At 42.5% G+C, this 22,784-nt stretch overlaps 1 long non-coding RNA gene across 1 annotated transcript in view; it reads left to right on the top strand.

Annotated features, from left to right (window-relative positions):
* The first annotated feature begins 462 nt into the window (after positions 1–462).
* LOC139802119 (uncharacterized) overlaps positions 463–22,784 on the top strand; it is a 73,970-nt gene continuing 51,648 nt past the window's right edge. Inside the window, exons 1-3 of the long non-coding RNA XR_011728516.1 lie at positions 463–771; positions 8,227–8,328; positions 10,473–10,553. This is a non-coding gene — a long non-coding RNA (uncharacterized lncRNA). The remainder of the gene's footprint in view (positions 772–8,226; positions 8,329–10,472; positions 10,554–22,784) is intronic.

Consider the following 22,784-nt stretch of genomic DNA (forward strand, 5'->3'; position numbering starts at 1 on the left):
GGTGTGGGGCTTGGTGGAAGAAAGGACCTTTAGCAGGAAGAGGGAGGGTTGTTTGGAGAATGAAATTCGGTAAACTCCAACCTCCAAATGAACCTGCTGGGGCTGATTTGCTGCCAGCCCCTGGGAACAGAACTGCAGCACTCAGTTCCTGAATCCCATCAGCTCCCACAGCCTGCAGGGTTCACACTGCTCTATCTGGCACCTCTTCCCATGTCAGAACAAGGCATTGTGTGTGCGATTTCAACATGCTTCTGGTTTTGTTCTAACTGCCAAGAAACACTAGTTGTGTTATTATGAAATGATTGAGGAGTATTTGCTCATACAAATTATTTGTTTTAAGAGTTTAGTAATTAAATGTCAACACAGAGTGTTGGTATCTGAAAAGCTCTCGGGTGAAAGCCCTGCTCTAACTTGAAACTTTAATACGCTGTTTCTCTTGTCCCCAAGCAGACTTTGTTCAAAACACCCTATTCAGTAGAATGCGTCCCGCTGGAACACGCATGGTCCTTGGCCTTCAAAGGCACCCTTGTGCAAAGGGCGTGTTGCATTAATTTGTTCAGCCAATTTAGGGTGTGTGGCATTAATTTGTTTGGCCAATTTGTTTAGACTCTGGCAGAGCAGAGGCACCCAGTGCAATGCCTCTGCATAATGCCTGTGTCATCTCCACAGCAGATCTCAAGAGCAAGAGATTTACTGCGTGATGCCTGGCCACACCTTGAGTCCGTGCTCTGGAGAAACAAAGGGTAGGAACTGGAGCTGACACGGTTGAGGGTGAGTAGGAAAATGCCTTTTGTATTTTGAACAACTGATTTCCCCACCCAGTGCCTGAGCTGCAGGTGTAAGTTACGGTCTGAGTGCCGCTCGCTGCCGTCACTGCCTCTGCTCACCTGGTGCAGCAGATAATGATCTCAAAAAGCCCTGTCTTGCCTCACTGGAAAATCATGCACAAAAATGAAATTATAATTTGAGTGTGTAGCTGGCTGCAAACTATTAAAACTGTGCCCATCAAGATTCTGCTTTGCATGCAAATAATTGATTTTAATCCTATATAGTTCTGTCTGATACTTCTCTGATATTTCTGTGGATGCTTCTGTGTTTTGAGAAAGACAGGCAGTGTGGGCAGAGATTTTTCCTTAAGTCAGAGTTTTCACCCTGAGTGTCCACAGTGCTGAATTTAACAGAGTAATAAGTGCAAGAAAGGGTATTGGGCCTAAATGTGTGTTCATCTTCATGTACACATAATGTGAGCTGCTTTCAAATAATGGAGTAGGGTGAGAATTTTGTGACATTTATAAGGAATTGTAAACAATAATTCAGGAAAATGTACAAACTCCCCAGTCTTATTCACTGGGCACCTAGGAGTAAGGTCTCACTGAGATGCTGGAGCTCTCAGCTCCTACAGCACGTGTGAAATACTGAACAAAGCAATGGAGAAATGTTCCTGTTTCTCAGAATAAGACTGCACGTTTCAGAGTGTGTTAAGGATGCTAACAGATGACCTCTAGTGAGCTATACACAGTGCAATCTAAAGCCAAGGGGTTTCTGTCAGGCTTACAGATTTTGAATGGTAACACACTTTTCAAAGAGCCTCAAAGTAATTAGCCTTTTGCTCCAAGTTGACACACTTACACTTTTAATATCAGGAATAAGGAAAAAGACTAAGGCTTCTAACCTCAAATCCATAGCAGCTTAGATACTTTCACCTCACTGGTTTTGTTTTGACAGCTCTTTGTTTGGCTGATAGTGAGTGGGGTTTTGAATAGAAGTGCTTTTGCTGTGTGCATTGCTGCTTTCCTGTAATAAGGGAGGACTTGGAGGTTATGCATCAAGGTGCTAATTGACATTAACACTCAAGACAGGAAATGCTGACACAATTTAAAATTAACATCCTGTCAATATACTGCTGACCTGTGTTAAATGTGTGCTTTGTCAAACTTTCAGAATTAGATTTTAATAGAGAAACAGTCTAATGCTGGGAGGATTGCTGGTCTTGAGAAAACCAAATTTAATACAGTGAGGAGTAACCCAACTGTGTTCCATTTTACCTTACCTTTTCTTCAAAAGGGAAAGTTGACTTTTGCCCCAAAAAGTCAAATATATGAAGCAGTGTAAGAGAGCTAAAAACGATTCTGTATTTTTTGTGATCAGTTACTAACAGAAACTGTCCTTCAGTTCTTCTAAATGTTGCCTAACTAATGACAATGATCCTGGAAATGGATTTTACAAAAGACTATGGGAGATGATATGACATCTTGCACTAAACCAGGCTATCCTGGTAACTTACCTGTAAATTAAAATGAAAAAAAAAGACTGACAGATTAAAAGCCATACAGCAACAGACCATGAAAGTGGCTCCCTTGAAAGTGCATTGGTCATTCCTTAGCAAAGCAGCTATGTGAGGATACCTCCACCTCCTAGTGATTCCTAGGAGCTTTGGAGAGGGGAAAACAGTTTCATGCCACTACTTCTCCAGATATTTGTAGTTACCAGGTGATGTGGTAATTATTAATCATCATTCAAAGGTACACAAATAATCTTAAAGCACCTTGCAGCTCTCTGGTGATGTTGTCCATCTCCCATGTGTTCATAGAAGCTAATGTCATCCATAAACTGTCCCACTGACTGCTTGTGTGGGAAGCTCTGGTGGTGTTTGCACAGTGAGTTGGCCACTTGCTGCTCTGTAGCTTTGAAGAAACAATTGGTGCTGGTTCACCACCAAAGTCAGAGACTTTGCTTTGGAAGGGTAGAAGAGACAAGGCAGAACAGTGCCAAAGAAGAGAAACAGAGCATGTTTGGGTGTGGCCTGATCCAGGGAGGAGGAGGAGGAGGAGGCTCTGTGCTGAACATTAATCAGAGGTTGTCCCAGGCATTAGGAACAGCACGGAAAAAGGCACCAAGCCAGGAAAAGGTGATGAGGAAAAAGGAAGCCACCAGAAAAGACTGGGCTGTGAGGAAGGAGCAGAAGGTGGAGCAAGACAGTTTGAAATAAGAGATGGTGCTGGGGGTAAACCTGCACAGGCCCAGGGAGCATGGAAATAGTTCAGGAAGGTGGTGCAAGCTACGTATCACTTCTGGCAAACTTTCTTTAAGAAAACAGTAAGTGGGTGGCCCATTGCTTCCCACCGAGGGTTCCTGGGAGAAGGCCAATATTATGTGTTGCAGTTAAGGTTACAGCAAGACTGGGAAAATATTGGCTGCAGCTCTGGTTCTGCAAATTGTTTGCACAGGGCATCTGCTGCAGTTATTAAGCAAGTGCTCTGGAAGGAGACCACTGAGGATGGTGGGTGTGAAACAGAGGAAGGTGATCCCCCAGGGAGACACTGCTGCACTGGAAAGTTGTTCTTTTAGAGTAGCTGCCACGTTAGGTGGAAAATCTCTAAGGCAGCAGCCAACTGGATGAGCTTATCCTGTGCTGCAAAGTACTGGTTGGGCTTGTAGAAGGGAAGCTCTAAGCTGGGCTGGAAGAAAATGAAAGTTGTAAATGAATGTAGATTAGAGACCTGAACCTCCTCTCTGAAATGGTTTGGCAAAGGACTCTCAGGACAAAGTAGTCACCCCCCAAATGGAATGTGTTTTGCTCTGTTTCAATCCTTCCCCCCCACACATACAAAAATTATTTCCCATTTTTCTTGTACAAAAACCAGAGAAATTTCTTAGCAAGGAACTCTGCTATCATGGTCACACTGTGCTCTGGGGGGAAAAAAATTTGCCTTCCACTACAAAATATTTACATTGGCTGCAGAGGTTTCTCCTGACTTCCTCTGTTGGGAATGAATAATTAAGAAGTGAACTTAGAGGTGAAAAAGGCCTCTATGTGTTTAAATCTAATGTCACAGCTTTCTAAGGACAAAGCTTTTAGTACATAGAAAGGTTTCTCTGTCAAGCAGATGAATTCAATAGCTGAGCAAGATGCCAAGAAGAGGAGTCAGACAAAGCAGAGAATTCCCAGGAGGAAGCTTTTAGTGTGCACTTAATGACAGGTATAGCATGAAGTGGGTGCAGAGCACACATGTGGGACACACAGGCAACACACATAAGGTGTTAATAGTCTAAGCTGATGCCAAGGAAGAAAAAGAGCAGACAGGGTCAGCTACTGTTTCCTGAGCTAAATGTTCCTTTTCTTATGGTGGTCAGAGCCAGGGGTAGTTTTACAATGTGCAAAACATGCAGTTGTAATTAAAATGAAACTCACACTGACAGAGAAAGGGGATGGCAAATGTTGACCTCATGTGCTGCATCTGTAGAGCATTTGGGGACACATTCTTTCAGCATAAGTTATGTTGGCTTTTGATATTCTTATTTAACAAAAGGTGAACAAGAATGAAGTTCTGTGTTAATTTGTATGCACTGCATGAAGCCAATTCTCAGGAGAAGGCAGTGCCAATGGTGCTTTAGAATAGAGAACTACCCCTCTATTTTTTATTATTCACCCCTCTGTTTAAAAACAGGGATTTTGCCATTGGTTGTAAACTGTGAAAATTAAAACAGTAAAGAGGAGAAAGAAAAAGTAGAAAGGTTTTACTTATCTGTTCTTCTTGTTTTCTGCTCTTGGGCTTTTTCATATTCTGTTCACATAGCTATTTAGGCAGGTAGGTACCCAGTGAACTGTACTAACACATCTACCCAGGTCTGGCTTGCAAACCCCTTTGGAAATTTGCACTTTTGAAATGAGACTTAAAATTGGAGCCACTGAAAACTTTGTCCATTTTCTGATGCCCCAGCTGATACTGGTGGGCCTAGAGAGGAAAGTGTGGGATTTCTGTATCAGAACCAGTGTGCACTGACCCTGCTTGATGATGGATGGAAAGGCAAACTGTATGAATATTGAAACTCAGAGCCTCAGCTGTTGAGTCATGGCTTGAGCCATGCTCCTCTGCTTGCCTGGGGGAAAATTTCTCCCCTGGTCTTTTGAATTTAAAATTTCTGGGGAGGACTGGAAAGTCTGCTACCAGCTCTCCTTGACTTTATAATCTGCACTAACCAAAGAATCAACAAGTACCTCATCTTCCTTGCAGTGAGATAAGATCCTTTAAGAAACAGAGCACTCTGCCTTCCAACAACCTCATGCATAAAAAGTTAATTTTGAGTGTGCAGATATCTGTGCGTGCTGGACAAATGGAGAGCTGGAGGGATTCTTTTTCTTCCTCCCATTCTCTTAGTGCTGGCTGGTGGCTGCAGGTAGAAAGTCTGACTTAATGTTACAGAGCACCTCTCCAGCACCCAGGCCTTTTGTCAATTCACCAAATGTGACAATTACAGCATTTCAGAGATGAGATTTTTCTAATCCTATTACTCATTCATCAACCTGAGGATGATGGCAGAAGCCAAATCGAACAGTGCCAAAAGAGCAGTGAGGAGCCTTCTTCAGTGCTGTGAAACTAGGCTTAGCTCAGGCACAATAGGTGTGTAATTTAAGGTTTTGTTGAGCTGAAATCCAATCACATACTTGACTGGTAGATCACAGAAAGACACAGACAAAAAGAATGAGAGAATTCTACCTCACACAAACACTTGAATCCGGCTTTGACTTAATAACAAGTGTGTGATCAACCTTACACATTTTCTTTCCAATTTTTTTTATTTGAACCTAGAGGTGGGATGGACTGAAATACTTTACCTACTTGGGTATCAGCCAAAAATGCATTTTATTTTATTTTTTTTAAATGCCAGATGGAAATCGAGGAACTTGCTTAAACAAATAAATGGGGAAGTTCAGTGCTCATTAGGGGAAAGTTAATATGAAAATTTAACTTCTGGGCTTAGCTCAGTGCTATCTTGTCAGCATCTGATACCTAATGCTTTCCCAAGGATGGAGGCTATCTAGCAGAAATATGAGGAAAACAAAGCTAGAAAAGTTGAGCTTTGACTACAGAAGTAGTATGCTTACTACACTCTCTCTTGCAACTGAAATATTATTTTTGTCCTATTTCAGACACACGCTGCAATTGCAGGAGTGGGAGCTCTCATGGGTGGGTGAAGTGGGTGCCAAGGTGCAGCCATGTGACAGCCACACACATGCAGGGGAGTTGGGAAGATGAGGGGGAGACAGAGGGTTCCTGTTGTGGGAACAGGAAAGTGGATTCATTTTGTTCAGTGTAGGTTTTTAGATTCAGTCTTAGAAAGGTGAGCATTCAGTACAGCCTACTCTAAGAATGGCCCTTATGTATTAAAAAGTAAAGTTTAGGGGCTGTAAGTGAAAGGCTTTGGTAGGAAAATTCTGCCCTGAGAACATTCACATTAATGTCCATCATGCTCAGCAGTGCTGTTCTTCCTTATAGTGTGGCAGTCCAGCTTCTCTGGCCAAGTAAGAGTCTTGTCAAGACCAAACTTAAGAACATTTCTGAGGCTTTGGTGTCTGACTTGACCTCTTTGAAGTAACAAATTCAGTGGGATTAACAGTGCATGAAATCTGGTACTAGTTTGTAGGTGTTTGAGCTGGACACTCAGAAAACCAGAGATCCCAAAATAGTGGAGACATTAAAAACATGAGTCCAAACCCACTGTTAGGAAAAAATGACACAAAGATGAAGTGACTCAAGACTGGCAGAAGATAGAGCACTGTAGTATAGTTTGGGTTTTTTGTTTTTGATTTTTTTCAATGTTTGCAGCTCAGAAAATGCCTTCAAGCTGCAGGAATTGATCTGTAAGGCTCCAATGCCTTCCTTCCAGTTCCAAGAGCACTGGGTCACTAAAGTGCAATCAGCACAGTGGCAGCTCCTGGCTGTGAGCAGGGACTAACCCAGACAGGAGCCTGTTGGCAGAGCCAGTCTGCAGCAACAGGTAAACACTTGCAGTGTCCTTTTGCCAAAAACAAAGTAGCCAAGCCCTGGTGTCCTCATGGAGTGATGGGGAGCAGCAGGGAAAGCAACAAAACAAGAACATCAGAGAGATAAAAGGGAAATCCTGGGGGTTAAACAATGAAAATGAAGCCAGAAGCTTGGCATTAGTCAGAAGAGACCAAAACCCAGGCCATGTTTTGCTAAAGAAAAAGTAAATCAATTATCAGTTTGCAGGATATTTGTCTCAAATGTACAGAAACAACATCAGTGCTTTTTAATTTTTTTTTAAAATAAGTGAATTAGTTGGGGGAATCCCACAAGAATGAAACTTGTATTCAAACTTGACAGAGATTTTCAATGGTTTGTAGGAATATGAGGAGATTGAGATACGTTCCAAAATGAGGGGGGAAAAGGAAAATATCCACAACACAGTATAATCTGAGGAGCTCAAATGGAGTCTAATGTGGTTCCCAAACTGCAGAGATCTCATAAGCTTAGAGGTTTCATTCAGCAATATAAACTGACATTTGACCAGACAATTGCCTTGGGGACATTAACTGAAATAGCCTCAGCTTTAAAATTGAAATATGAACTTCTGAAAGCTTTGGTAGTTGCTTTCCAGTGACACTGAGACAACCAATATGAGCGGTGGCTGCTGGGGGGATCAGCATCCCTCATGAGGAAGAGGCTGGTGATTTTGGCTCTGTTTAGCCACAGACACCTTCTCACCTAAAAACCTTCTTTCCCTTTGGTTTGCAGATGTAGGTAGCTCAGCTGTCTTTCACCAGCATCAAGACAGGTATAATTTTCACCACCCTTTTGGCCCGTCAGGAAGCCAAACAAGTTGGTGGTTAATGGTGCGTGGCAGGGTTAGAGCGTGGCGGTGCCAGTCCTTGGATGTGGTGTTGGCAAGGGTGAGCCTGGAGAGGAGGGATGGGGGTAGCATGGGTAGGTCACTGTCTTTCACATTTTGGAGAGGACACCCTCACATAGAGCAGGTGGGTTTTGTGGTTCCTCCTGGTAGAGTACAGTTTGGGTTCCTTTGTGCCAGGGAGCCTCAGCCTGTTGCTGTGGAGTGTCAGACTCGGTATGGGCTGGTAACTAACAGCAACAACACTTAAGGAAGTTGAGTGAGGATGATGTTGAAGCATTTCTCATCCTAAGGAGCTACCATGGCAGCTGTGGAAGGCTCCTACAGGCTGGGTGTGCTCTGAATAACCTCTCTCACTATGGTTCACATAAAAAAATTTGATTATCTGTCAGACTGCTGCTCCCCTTCTCCTGAGCTATCAGAGCTGCAACACTCTGTAGAAGTCATTTAGTTGCCAGTGGTACCGTTAGCCCTTTGTGAACAATTAAGCTGAGGTCAGAGGGTGTAATATATCAGATTTGCGGACCGTATTAAATTTTATTTTTACTGAAAGGAACTTTTTGTCTCTTTTATCAGGAGGAAAATTAAGCTGTGAACTGGAATTCCATCAGGCTGTCTACTGTGAAGCCCTGTGGCTTTATCAAAGGGGCAGCAGTGGTCAGAAATGACACTCCAAAGGTAGATTTATTTCTTTTTTATTAAAAAGGATAAGTTATGACCTGTACAGTATATCTTAGAGAAGGAGGGAAGTTAACAGGATACACTGTATTTTCCCATTTCTTTTGAAACCTTCATCTTGCAAGGTACAGAGAAGTTCTGGATGGGAAGGAAAGGAGTGCTGAGAACTGAAGTTGCAGGGTACAGACAAACCCTCCACACTGCCCCACTGGCAGCAGCCTCTGTTTAGCTGAAATGTTGGAGGTTCTCTTCTGTGAAAAGGAAGTGGAAGTGTGAGCCAAATACTCTGCCTATCTAATTATAAATGGATTAGAGGTTCAGCGTAGGCCTTTGGAAAGGTTTTCTGTTTGATTCTGCAGTTGAAAGTTTCTTAAGATAGTTTTAAAAATGCATCTTCAGTGTGGGTCTCGTTTCTGACCAAACTGAGTAGTTTTGCTGCTTATTTCTGGGAACTGGATCACTTTCAAAAGTTCAGTTTAAATTTACTGCCTGCAAGTTTTTAGTATTCTGAATTTTTATATTTAATAAATGAAAATAATTTTACATTAAAACCCAAACTACAGTTAAACCCTGTGTTGTTCCCTGGTTGAGAACATTTGGTGATCTAAACTCTGAGTTAGAATTTCCCAGACATAATGGATATCTGGTCAGCCCCCTGCCAGGCTGATGCTGCCTTTCACCTCTCTGGGGCTGAATTCTGCAGTTTAGGGGCAGGGTTGTCATTTGGACCAGAACATGTAAGGACGTGTCTTCTCTTCATGTGGGTGTGAGACCTCTTTTGGTCCTGCACATCCATCAAAACACACCCATGAGCCTCAGAAACTTGGATTTTCCCAAGTGCTGATCTTGTGGCTGTTGACTCAACCTGCTCCTCTTGCCTGCAGCTGGCCAGCTGTGGTTTACACACAGACATGCTTCATTTTGTGCACAGTGGCCAATGATATCAAATTAGGCTTCAAGGATCCAATGACCTTTCCATTTTTCTGTAAGATTAAAGGTTTGCCCTGCTATGTTTGGTGTGGATTTCTCCTCCTCTCTCACTGCACAGAGTTCTGTTCCACTCATCCACATCTACTGCAGTTCCACTCTGTAGAAGGCAGAATTTCAAAAGCAAGAAAAGGGATTCTGTTGTGCTCTGTATAATTGGAAAAACACCCTGTGGGATGAATTGTGCAATTTTAATATTCATTATCTTGAGTGTAGACAACAGAGTAGATGGTAGTAGGAAAGTGTGATTAGCAGATCACTGGAGATACCCTTTCAGCTTGGCACATTATTTAGCAAGATGTGAGTAAAGCAGTTTCTCAAAACCTGAATCTTTAGTATTCAAAAATGCAGTGTAATGGCTGTGTGGGAAGCAGCCCTCAGTGAACACAAACGTGGGAGCTCCCAAGCCATGCATGGGCAGAACTTCCTTGCTTTCTGTCTCAGGCCTTACATGTTAGCAGCTGAGACAGGTTTCTGATGCTCCCTCCAACTCTAAATGAAAGATGGGTTCAGATAGGAGAGGGGAAGGGGTGTATGCAATCAGTCTGTAAAGTGAATGGTAATGTTTTAATTAGAATTCTATTGTTATTCTTCCTATTTGGCTGTTTGGGACTGTGTAATTTGCATATTCATTCCTTTAATTCTCACAAAGGTTTTGTTGTAGGTTTTTTTGTTTGGCAAAATTTTGACCCCAAGAATAAGGCAAACGTCTCATTAACTATAGGGGAAAGAAATGAATATATTCATATCTATATTTTTTTTCAAATGTTCATTTGAATATTCATTTTATATTCAAGTATTTTTGCAGCATATGGATACAAGGTGGGTACAATTTTGTGGAACTAGAGATAGAAAGAGCAGTACAAATGAAATTATCTATGACAGCATGATTTTGGTGTGTAATAAAATTTAGCCAAGCAAAAAACTTCTCCAACCATCATCCAATGCAATCAAAGTGAACTGATAATTTTTACAAGGGCTGCAGTGCTTCCCAATTCCCTGTTTCTTCAAGAGAAGCTTTCCAGGGTATTTATTCTGTGAAAAACATCAGTGAATTATGGCACTACTTACTGGGTTAATTACTTTCCTACAGAAGGAATTTTTTAGAAATTTGACAATTGTAGAATTTACGATGTTTTTTGTTTGTTTCTTTTCAGCAAATGACATGTAAATCATAGCAGACTTTCAGTTCCTGTAAAAGGCAGAAGATGCTTTTGCTTCACACAGCATCTAAGGCAGTAAGTTGATCTCCTTGTAGAAACACTATCACAGCTACAACTTCCTTGACTAGCTCTTTATGTCCTCATGTTGAGCATTATTACATGGGTACTTCTCAAGGTTTTGTGTCAGTAGAGATGAGACTCATAAGAGTCTGCTGAGACATTGAGCAAAGCTGCAGCATCTTCCATCTCCCTGGCTACTTTGAGAGGAAATGGGATTCCTCTTCTTGCTCTGAGGTCAGAACAGCATCAGAGGTATTTCAACAAGCCTAAGACAACCTCAGGTATCCTTGGAGAAGACGTGGGTAGTTCATGAGCATAGAGCAGGGCTTGGAAAGTGGAGCTAAGGTTGATTTGAGAAGTGTTTTCTTTCATTGTAGGGTTAAAGCCATAGCAGACAATACAAGCAGCAGCACTCTCTTCTCAGAATTATGGTGTTCTCTGCACTTACTATGACCAGGGAGCAGGGCAGAGCACTGCAGACTGCACTCATGTAAGCAGTCTTCAGCTGTCACTGGGGATACTAAAAAGCAAGTCCCCCTCACAGGTATTTCCTCCTGCAGTTATGTGATGTGTAGTGACAAAAAAGGGTTGCCAAAGATGAGAAAAGAACAGGCTGCAACAGCCAGTATTTAATAAGTACATCCTGAAATTTTTCAGAGACATCTCCATATTTATACATCCTATATTTTAACATGGCTGTGCTTGCCCATCTACTTTTTTTCCCTAGCCTATGCTGTCTCCAGGCCTGAGAACTTTGTCTTTCCATTGTGCTCTGTCTCACAGGGGTAGTATAATGACAAACCAATTCCCCAGCTTCCTAGTTAATGAATAGTCTCTGGTTTTTTTTTCAGGCAGGAGTGTTAAAGAAAGCCTAGCTTTCAGCTATTAAAAATATTCAGTGATATTTATGACAGATTTTCCACTTCTTCTTTCCTGCTGCACATAATCTCCAAGATCATTAAAGGGAAATTCTGAGATTTTCCATGCTCAGTGCTAATGTAGCACTTGTTTCATAATGAAGCTTGAAATGGTGGAGTTTTGCTCTGCACACGATTAATGCTAAAGTCCACATCCTTATCTGATAGAAAACACCAAGAGCTCCACTGAAGTAAATGAAGTTAGGATAATTTGCATCGGTTGAGGACATGGCCCTATATCTGGTTGACATTATCATGCCTGCTCCAGTATAGACACCAGCTGGGGTGCTGTTGTTTCCTTCCTGTGTGAGGTAGAAAGGGCCTCAGTGGGGGAGAATGGAAATGGAGAATGGCCATTTCTAGCCCAAGTAAGAAATGAGCTGTTTGAAGTATAAGAAGATTGAAATGAAAAGGAAAACTCACCATAACAGGGTGAGATGCAACAGAAGGGATGAGAACTTAGTGAGGTTGCTCTGCTCCACATCACTCTAAAGGGAATTGTGCTCAGAACAATTCCTCCAGCCCATGTCTGTGAGCAGGGATGGGAAACTTCTCCTGTGCCCTGAAGTTTTCAGGTCAAACTAAACTGCTTCTGGGCTGTACCTCAGAGCCATATGGAGGCTCTAACAAGTACAGTGCAAAATGCCTTGTTTCTCAGGTGGAGCTGGCAGGAACCAGTTCTTCAGCAGCTGCACTGGATTTCTATTTGCATTTGGAAGAAAACCAAGAGGTTGCTTTTTTTTCTTCCTGACTTTGAATATAACTTTCCTGCTTGAAGCTGCCCTACTTAAATACTGATGCAGTTTGCAGTGTTGTAGCTACCTGGTTCTGGGCTTTTAACACTTGTGCCATGATATTCCCCACAGGAATGTATCTAGAGGCTGTGTGTACCCTGCAGCCCCAGGGAGAATGTGTCTTGTCTCTGGGGCACAATGGAAACTTCTGTGATTGTCATTCTGTCCAGCATGACTGAAATAGCTTTAAAGAATATGTGATTTTAATAGGTTGCAACTCTCTTCCTTGAGCTGAAGGAAGAGAGTCTATACAGCCAAAGAAATAAGATTTCAGTCAACTTGTTTTCCTAAATACTTTTTAGCAGTAGTTTTTCATATCTTCAATAAAAGAAAATCTTATAGGCAGCAGGATCAAGCATTTATAAGGTCAGAATTCCTATGGAATTGAGTGAGGTCAGATTGGGGCACCAAGTGAAGGTCAGTACAATTTTAGTTCCTGTTCATTCCTTCTTGTCTGATCCCAGTAGTTTCACATAAAGTTGTCCAGCTGTGAGATGGTGATTGAAGAAGAATGGGTATGCTTCTATACCCATTGCTCCAGCTGTCTCAGGCTGTTCTGGTGAGCCAGAGGTTTGTGCTCTTGGAGCAGGGATGGGGAATTACAAATGTGTGCTGAAATAGAAGCCAGAGCTCAGGGTGAGGACACAATAGAACGAAGCCCATTGGTATGGGAGAATTTTTTAAAAATGGCATGAACAAAGCATGATCATTTCAAATTCTTGCCAAATGTGACTTGTGATTGTCACTGTTCTTGGGAATGTGGCTTTGCTACAAAAAAATTTAAAAAGGAAAAAGAAAAAAGCTGGTGATGTCTTTGGAATTGAAAGTTTAGGACATGACATGGGGAATTAGACATGGGCCTCCCATCTGGGGGAATGTTGACCTCTATGCATAGTTCTGAAAATAAACCCTATCTCCAACTCAGCTGGTTTTCTTTTTCTTCCACCAAAGAGCAGGCATAGATGTCACTGAGAAGAGTTGATCTCATGACTGGAAACTTTTGATGTCATTTTCAAATGCAGTTGTAACACTGAGTGATGACACAAGTGTCCGCACCCAAAATACTTGCAAATCAAAGTGTGTGGGTGCCAAGGTTTTATGGTGGCAATAAAATATTGCTTAGTACTCCCTGGTATATTTGTAGGCCTCAGTAACTAAAAAGAGGGGAAAGCAGGGAGCTTTAGGAGAAGTGAGAGTGTAGTCCAGAAGGTCTGCTTTTCACCATGGACTTAAGGTCAAAAGAGTATTCTGTAACATTCAAGTTCCTTCAGCAATCTTTATCCCAGCATGTGCTTTTGGCAGGTAGCTCCACTGGAGTCTGGGCAAGTGATGATGACACTTTGAAGTCATCAGGAGCATAAGGTGGCAGTAAAACATAACGTGCAGAACACTGTAATTGGGACTCACAACACCCAGTCCCCCTGCAGCTCCGGGTGTGATCTGGATTCTCTCCACCTCCCTTTCCTTCTGTGTAAACAGTGCTGATCTCTCTTTGTGGAGTTCTTTGGCATATGCAGAAGAGAAGTACAGTAAAAAGACTTGCTTGCTATTATGCATGTCTTTCAAACAAAGCTTAATGCTGCAGTGCTTTTCTGGGTTGGGGTGAATGTGTTTAGCACTTGGTGTGATCGAGCTGGAGATTACATAGGCAGTGGTTTGTAATAAGAGCCTTATCAGTAACAAAAACCCTTCTGTCATTATCAGAAGAGCAACAATCGTATTTTAAAATGGTTGCCACATGTGTTTATTTGAAGATGGTTGTTTCTAGCATGGCTCAAACCATTGTGTGGCAAGTGTTCAATTGCTTCCCACTAAAGCCAACATTTATAGCTTGGAAAACTCAGTTAGATAAATGTCAGTTTCTGCCATAATTTGTGGAATCAATACAAACTAAGTCAAAGAATCACAAACAGTAATGTGAAAATAAAATGATCCGCGTTATGGTTTTTAAGTAAATGATGATAAACTAATAAATGCCATTAGCTGCTGCCATTACTTTGTTGAATTTAACTGATGTTACTGTGTTGACTTTAAAAGCTATCAGCTTAACTATATAAATCCATTTGACATGTCTTTATTCAGATAAAACTTTAATACTGCAAGTGTAGCAAATTAGATGCAAATGCTCTTTTTATTTTAAGTATATTTAAAGCTGCCTTTTCAATGCAAATTTTACAGGAAATCTCAACAAGCTAGGACAGACATCTTAGCTGTCAGCGTGCAGCACTTTCATTTCGGTCTCAGGCATGGGAGCTGCGTTTTGTCCCTGCAGACTGAGATAATTAAAACTACAGAGAGATGATTTTAAATATACATGATACACAGTTACTTAAATTGTGGGATAATGCATAAATGCAGCCCCTAACATTTTTGATAGCACAACACTGACCAGATAATATAGCAGAGTGGATGCTAGGGGGGGAAAAAAATCATTTATGTGTAAACAGTTTAATGATCTTTAATTTTTTCACCTGAGATGTTGTGGAGGTGCAGAAGTACCAATTCAAAACCTGGGCTATGAATGCCCTCATTAAAAAGATAGTGATACTGTTAACTTTTTTCCTCTCCCTTTTAAAAATTTTATTATCCCTTAATTTCTTAGGTCTTGAGTAGTCCATAGCCTCCTTGGAATACATATCTATTTCAGCTTTCATTTGCTGAACCCCCTGAATGAGTTTATCCAAACAATGTGAATTTACTCAGATCTTTTTAAAATCCCACATCTCTTGTGGTTGATAAAGCTGACTTTAGCTAAGAAGAGTTGGATCAGGGTGATTTAAATTTCACAGTGAAAATGATAAGGGCTTTACTAGAAATAATAAGCACATTCAAGTACTGTCATGGGCAAACAGTTGAATGTGCAGTGAGAAATTTGGCAAGGCTGGTCTTTTTTAGTGTTCATTTAATGAAGTAATGGATAGTAAAATAGGAAAAAATAGAGACTTGCATTCAGAGGTAAACTTATGTTAATTCCATGTCAGTAGTTTTATTAAGCTTTATTCATTAAAAAGCAGCATTAATGCTCTAATAACTTTTTAAATGTCACGCTGTTTAAAAACAACAAAAACCCCAAAAGAGCCCACCAGCTAAGGAAGAAGAGTCTATTTTGGCAGCTCTCTCCTAAATGCCTGAGTGATACCCTATTATTGTCATGAACCACATGGCAGCTTGTTGAGCCTGAGGATAACTTGTGTTTCAGGGAAAGAAGGAGGAAAAAAAAAACCAAAACAAACCACCCCACACCTCCACTTAAGCTTCAGGGCAAACAATAATGGTCCCCAGTTTAAAATCGGTTTGAATATTTGCCTGGCCATTTAAAGAGCAGAGCGCCTCACCTTTCTCATTCAAATAGGGTCGGGAATCTGCAGAGCCCCAGTGGCAAAGGAAAGCTTGTCTGGAGCTCTTACATCTGTAGGATCAAAAGGTTCAAATCTATGAATCCAGATGTGCTTGGGAGGGATGCGGCCACTGAGCAGGGCGGGGGGTGAGGGGCAGCGCGGCACAGGGCGAGGTGGTTTTATCGAGGTAGTGGCTTTAGAGCATCATTAACGGGGTTTGTGCACGGCCAGGAGCTGGCATCCAGAATTAGTGAGGTCTGATCAGCGAGGCATCTGGCAAAAAAATAAATCTCCTGTGTATGGCACTTTCAAGAAGGGGCGAGAAAGAAGAAAAGGGAAGAAACATCACTGTGTTGCCAAAGGGCTGAGGTTAAGAATCCCTCTGTGCAATTTAACAGTTTTTAATTCCTACATTTTAATGCCTCGCAGGCCATTGTGTCAGTCTACTTTAGCTCCTTCAAGGAGCCATCTCAGTGCTGCCAAGTGGATTAGCTCTCCGAGGGGCTGCCGGCTCCCTCCTGCTCAGGGATTGCATCCATCACCTCCTCCTGCGCACTCTCGCTGCTGCCGGCCTCCCAGCCCTGCTCCTAGGGTCCCAGCTCCACCCCCAAATTTGGGCTTCCGAGCTGTCACCACTAATGCCCCAGCCTGACAGGCTCGAAGTGGGGTAAGCTTTGTTTTTCACAGGTGGCCCTATGATTTTTTATTTTTATTATTATTATTTTGAGAAAGGTGGCACAAACGTCATAGAAGGCTTCCTGCCATCAGCAGGGAGAAGCCGTCATTAGCAGACAGGGAGAGATCAATATTCCTGCCCAACCTTCCTGGTTGCAGTTCCAGACAGTAATTATATAGCTGTTATAAATCCATGGATATCGTGGATAAGGAAAAACTAATCTCTTCAAAACAGCTTATTTCCATAGTTAATGACCAGAGAACTAAAACCGACGTTGTCGCTGACAACTTCTTTGTGTTTGGTAAACAGATTTTTGAGGAATAAAATTATTCTGAGGTTAAAAGACAAAAAAGACTCAGGCGCTGAAATTCCCCCATCTACCATCACACACATATTTCCTCCATTTGGCTCATTACTGGGCTAGTATGTCCTTTAAGACCCAGAGATTAATGAGGCATTTTACGAGACTAATACATTTTAAATTTTAACACTGGAGATAGCATCTATAATTGTACAATTATACGTTCGTTTAGATTTTTTAAAGATAACTAATCACAGGTGACTAGAACGGTGTGAAGAGGCAGAATTTATGTTTCTCCTGCTGTAAGAGTACTAAATCATGCAGGAATTGAAATTGTTTTCCCAATGACAGATAGCTCAGGCAAGATTAGTCAGTCACTGTTTCAGATATAATGCTTTTTTTATTACGCATACTTTATGTGGGACTATTATATTTGTAACGTATATTTCTGCACACAGCAAATTAACTATTATGTAATGTGAGGACCAAGAAAGAATATCATTAGTTCTTGCTATCCCGCAGTTTTGAGCAGCTGGTGAAATATATAGCAATCATCCAACAGCTAGCTCCATGTTAACATGTATAACAAAGCCTGAATGGTGCCTGTTTGACAGAACTTTGCCGTGTAGTAATAAATAAGGCTGAATTATTGATGGTGATAACCGCTAATATTATTATGACCTCAATTAAGTGCTTTTTTCAGACACATTAGCAACAAAAGGTCTTCTCTTTGCTCATTGCTGGCTTGGTTTTTTTTTCAAGTTCCACTTTACATTAAAATCGAATTGATCAAACCTATTTGCCATTTCGCTGTGAGTGGATAACCATAATGGGTAATCTATCAGCATGGTGCTCCCCTTAAAGCTATTAACACCTTTTGTTGTTTTACTCAAGTTTCTAAACGTGCTGAGAGGTTCAAAAAGGCAAACCCTACAATCTGTTAGGCTTGCACAGAGCTGTGACTTGTGGCACTCTTTTAATTACCATACTTTAAAAACTCGCGGTTAAATACTGATATTTCTGACACTAAGTAAGTCTTTATTTACTTATGAAGCTGTGAGACAGCTAAATTAAAGCTGATTAGCAAGATGGCAGCTCTGCTGCTTGCAGCTGAGGTGAGTTTAGCTGCAGCGTGGCATCTCCCCACAGCTCCCTGCTTGACTCTTTAGTCACTGGGGCTGAGATCACTCAGCAGCAAGGCAAATAAAGGCAGCTTAGAGTTTTTCGCCCTTTGGCAACTTGGCAAATTGTGTTAGTTACACGGGGATGTGTACAGCAGCCTGTTTGTGAGAGAGCTTTTATAAAAGGCATAGGAAGATAATTTCTAGGGACAGGCTGTGTAGCGTGCAGGCTTGGGTGGTTGTAGGATTACACTCATTAAAAAGTGAAGAGCTAATGAAATAATCAGAGGAAGGCTGAGGAAGAAGCTAGAGATTACAAATAGGGACCAGCTGTCTAAAGAACCTTGTGTCTCTTTCGTTTGAGTCTGGTGAAGATTTCTGTCCTTCTAGGACCATTCCTTAGGTCTGAGCATCTGGATTCTGGAGGTTTGCCATATTAGTTCTTGTATGGGCAAAAAATGGAGGGGATTCCTCGTTTACCCCTTACATCAGGTCCAGGCTAAGAGCCCTGTTTGTCTAATGCTGATGCAATGGCCAAGTGAAAGTAGGTGATGCCTGTGTTCAAACCCTGATTATATTCTTGGTTACATTCTCAACAGAAAGCCTGGACAAAATACAAGCAAACCGGGTAACCCTTTTATTCCCTCAGCTGCTCCTTTTCTTTTTCTTTTTTTTTCTTTTTTTTTTTTTTTTTTTTTTTCTTTCTTTAGGGTGGCATTGTAGTTAAATCCTCTCTGTTGAGTTGCACTGCCAGTAGTGTTGGTGAGAGGAAGGGAAGCTGGAGCTTTGCCTCCTGTGGCTTTCCTTGTGGGAGGGAGCGAGCTGCTGGCAGCAGAGAGCAGAGGCTTCTGTTCCGTGGGTTCTGGAGAAGTGAGAGGACCTCGGTAGGAACCTTTGTTGCAGGGGTTTGCACAGCTCATGTTGCTTTGATGAGGAAGCAGAGTTAATTTCCCTTACCCAGAAAGGGGGAAGGGCTCTGCCTAGCAGTCAAAATGCAGCCCCAGGACCATGCAGGCCTGTTGCCTGTTATTTCATGTGAGAAATGAGTCTTATGAGTTCATTCATAATTATTCTTACATCAGATTCTTTTAATCGCGGGGTGCTACAAGTGAAGACAGAGATCCTGGTTCATTGCTGGCACAGGAGTCAGTGCCACTGATTTAAACCAGGTTACACCTTTTGTGACGTTAATGCCAGCAGTGGTTTGGGCCCTTTTGCTTCTACTTATAGTGAGTCAAAAGCAGGGTGAAATGAAGAAATATTTGTGTTGGCTTCAAGACCAGATTGAAGATAAATTGCTGTTAAGCTCTGCTGCTGTCTAGCTGTTGATACATGTAATATGGCAAATTAATTAAAAGCTTATAGTCACAATATATAGGGATTTCAATTGTTTTAAAGTGGTGGTTAGTCTTTCAGCAACTAGAGGATACACACGACTGAGTTATTCTAGTAGATCCAGGAGCCTATGTTTAAAGCAGTTTACCACACTTCCAGTTTCTTCATGTCAATCACCTTTTGTGCATTTTTATCTGGTGTTGAACAAACCAGAGCTGTCCTTTGCCCATTTTCTGAGTGTCCAGCAAAGCAGGGTATGAAGTGGGTTGATGACAGCTCATCCATCTCATTGGTTTTGAAAGGGATTCTCCTATTGGAGATGATGCAGAGAAGCGTTTTTTGAAGCCCGCCCACCTCGTACTGGTTGCCCTTCAGGAGAGGCTGCGTTTTCCAAAGGTGTTTCTTGGAGGGATAAATGTGCATCATCAGCCAGCAGACTTGTGCATGGTATGCAGTGATGTTGACTTTGCTGAGGCTTCAGCTGCTGTTGTCTTAATATAGGCTGTCTCTTGGATGTCAGCTGGAAACAAAAATCAATAAGAAATGAAAATGGGAGTAAAGGGAAAGCAGAGAAACAGAATGATGAACAAGAATTCGGTGTCTGCCCTCATATCATTTACTCAGCTGGTGTGTATGGTTTTTTACCATTTCAGAGGATCTGCAGATAGTCCCCAGAGCCTCTTGCTCTACCTGAACTGGGACTCTCCAGTTTGGGAAGGAGGAAACTAAGGCACATTGGTCGTGGTAGTAATTGCTCTGACTCAGGTTTAAGCTGCAGAAGACTGAAGCAGCTTGCTCAAGGGCACTCAGAATGTGGGTGAATAACCATGCCTACCAAGTCCTTGTTCTAAATTGCTTCGCAGGCTCTTGCAGCTGTCTCATCGGGGGTCTGGATGGAGCTGACACCTCCGTCTGTCCCCAGGCCTTGCGGGGTCGATGTCGGACCGGGCTCCGTTCCCGGTCCCGAAATGCAGCCGGGAGAGGGGGGGAGATCTCTAGAGAGACCAGAAACAGCCCCAGCTATGATTGAATCCTCGGCCCCAGTCCCTACTGCTGTGTTTACTGCTCCTTAATGTAGCATTGTTTACTCACAGTTAAACTCTCTGCCATTCATTTCACTCCCGGACGGTGAATTGGTCACACAACCCCAACTCCAGGGCCCAGACAGATGAGCCCTGCACACTCCTCTCAGCCCGGCCCTCCCTGGGTACCGGTACCGCACGGCCGCTCCCGGAGCCGCTCGACCCATTCCCGCCCGGTTCCGGTCCCGGTCCCGCTCCCCGCCCAGCCGTCGAGGCGGAGTTGCGGCGGCGTGGGAAGCTCTGATTCTTGTCAGCCCGAATTTCACACCGGAGATAACAAATGCTTGAAACCCAGGCGCTGCTTGGAGGAGATAAACACATTTCCCCCCCCCCCCCCCCCCCCCATTAATTAAAACGTATCTGTAAATTTAAACGGAGATGGTGCCCGTAATAAGTTCTGAACGGGTGACAAATGTCAACAGCAAAAGGCTTGAGATAAGGCAATGTCAGATCCATATGCAGCGATACAGGAAGCTGGAGCATTACACCGGGGGGGGGGGGGGGGGGGGGTTCACAGGCCCTGTTTGAGGATGACACCGGAGTTTTAAAGTAACCCGTTATGGGAACTTGGGGAAGCAGAGAGAGCCCTGATACAAGAGGTCGTGGTTTGTGCATGTCTTTTAGTGAAGCTAAAAGTGATTTTGAATATTTGCTGTTTCCCTCAATTTCTCTTCTGACTGATTTGCCTAAAAGAAAGTACTTCCATGTACCTGCTGTATTGATCTGTCCAATGTATTTGTTCCAAAAAGGCAACTAAAGTGATACCCACCTATAGAAGAAGCATAGATTTCTTTAAAAACTCTATTTGCCCCTCTCTCTCAGCCCTTTGCTCTTTATAGCAGGGCCACCTGCTATATAACCTATTCTTTAAGATGTGTAATTATTTCTAGTGGAACGTGTGGATGTGTTTTATGTTACACACAAGGCAACTCATGGAAGGAAATGGGGGCAATGGGATTTCATTCCTTACTGGAGATCAATATGTTAACACCAAAAACTGTACATTCTGATTCTGTGATTCTAAGTCTGTTCCAAGAAGAAGTTGCATTGAAATAGTGGATAGGACCCAACTTTTTCTGTCACTCTCGAACATTTGGTTTCATCTTTTCCATCAGTTTGTGCTCAGGCACCTGAAGGCAATGAGGTTCCCCTGGCATCAGGACAACACTACCTGTGCGCGCTGGTTTCTTGGAGGTACTTTTAGCACTGTTGTTTGGCTTTTCTTCTTTTAATTCTGTGATTTAGCTACATTTTTCACAGTAAACTTAGAATCAGTGGGTTGGTGAGAGTCAGTCCCAGGGACCCTGGATTCCCGGACAGGAGCCCTGGAGCCGCAGCCTCGCCCGGGAGATGCTCTGTCTCCAGCTGTGGCCAGAGGTGCCCAGCTGCGGACGCGGCTCCAGGCGGTGACGGGAGTTGTCTTCAATGGGACCGGGAAAGCAAAGGGACTTTGTCAGGAAATCATTGTCGCGGGAGAACTACGGGACATTAATCCTTTTGAAATGGCCCTGCTAATTCTTGCGGTTTTGTTGTGTGAGCCAAGAGTTTCTCCTCCCTGGAAGCCTCCACGTTTTATTAGGTATTATAAGTAGCTACACCTGCGGTACTAAATGACTGCCACAAATGTTCTAATGGTCGCCATCAGTCAAAGAGAAAGTTCAAAGGTCGGGCTTTGTAAGCGGCGAGGAAGAGCTCTGGGATAATAGCTGGTTAATGTTGTTTACCTCATTCGGCTGCAAAACTTTCCGTAGGACTCTGTTGTGTCAAGACATTGGCGTGGGCAATTCTGGGCATTGTCATTTGAATAGGGGTTAAATTATTCTGTTTTGTCATTAAGTGATCCTTGATTGGCAATCCACTACACAATGGGTGATCATTAGGGAAAGGCCATAAAACTGTTACAGCGTTTAAGAGTGAATGGTGAATGAAGCCAGATATCTCCAGGACCCGGTCTGTGCCGTCCCCCTTCCCCCCCCAGCTACTGCCAGGGAAGCAATTTAAAGCAGAAACTTTTAGAGGCTTGGAACAATTTGGGAAAATAATTTATTTCTTTCCCTAATTTTGTTTTGAAGATATTTACAGTGATAAACCTGCTTATAATTATTGAAATCATGCCTGGTATTGTGAGGTCTCCTCATTTTATTGTGTCAGCTCAAGTGATGCTCTATCCAAAACCCAGGCTGAGACTGCATCACTGACCACATTAACCTGAAAAGTAAAAGTGATCCATGGCATGTTGATTTCAGAGAAAATAATGAAAACGAGTCAACAGTACAAGTAAAATGAGACCTTAAGAACTGGGTGACATAGAAGGAAGTTCACCTTGCTTCATGAAAATGCCTCCAGATGCAGAAATTAATGGTGTTGACAGCCTGAGCCATGGCTTTTGTGGTCCCCAAACTGATGGCTGCCACTGAGATCTAGGCTTGTGGTCTCCAACCCAAAATCCTCTATTCTGTCAATGAATGTGATAACAGGCATTGTAGTATACTGAAAATCACAAAAATTGCTGTAATGCTGATGGTAAGTCAGGGCCAAGGCTATATAACAATGCAGTTTGGTAAGGTCATAGAATCATAGAAAGTTAGGGGTTGGAAGGGACCTCAAAAGATCATTTATTCCAGCTCCCCCTGCCAAAGCAGGGTCACCTACAGGAGGTGACACAGGGACACGTTCAGGTGG

The sequence above is a fragment of the Heliangelus exortis genome, chromosome 13 (assembly GCF_036169615.1).
Source record: "Heliangelus exortis chromosome 13, bHelExo1.hap1, whole genome shotgun sequence".
Lineage (NCBI taxonomy): Eukaryota > Metazoa > Chordata > Aves > Apodiformes > Trochilidae > Heliangelus > Heliangelus exortis.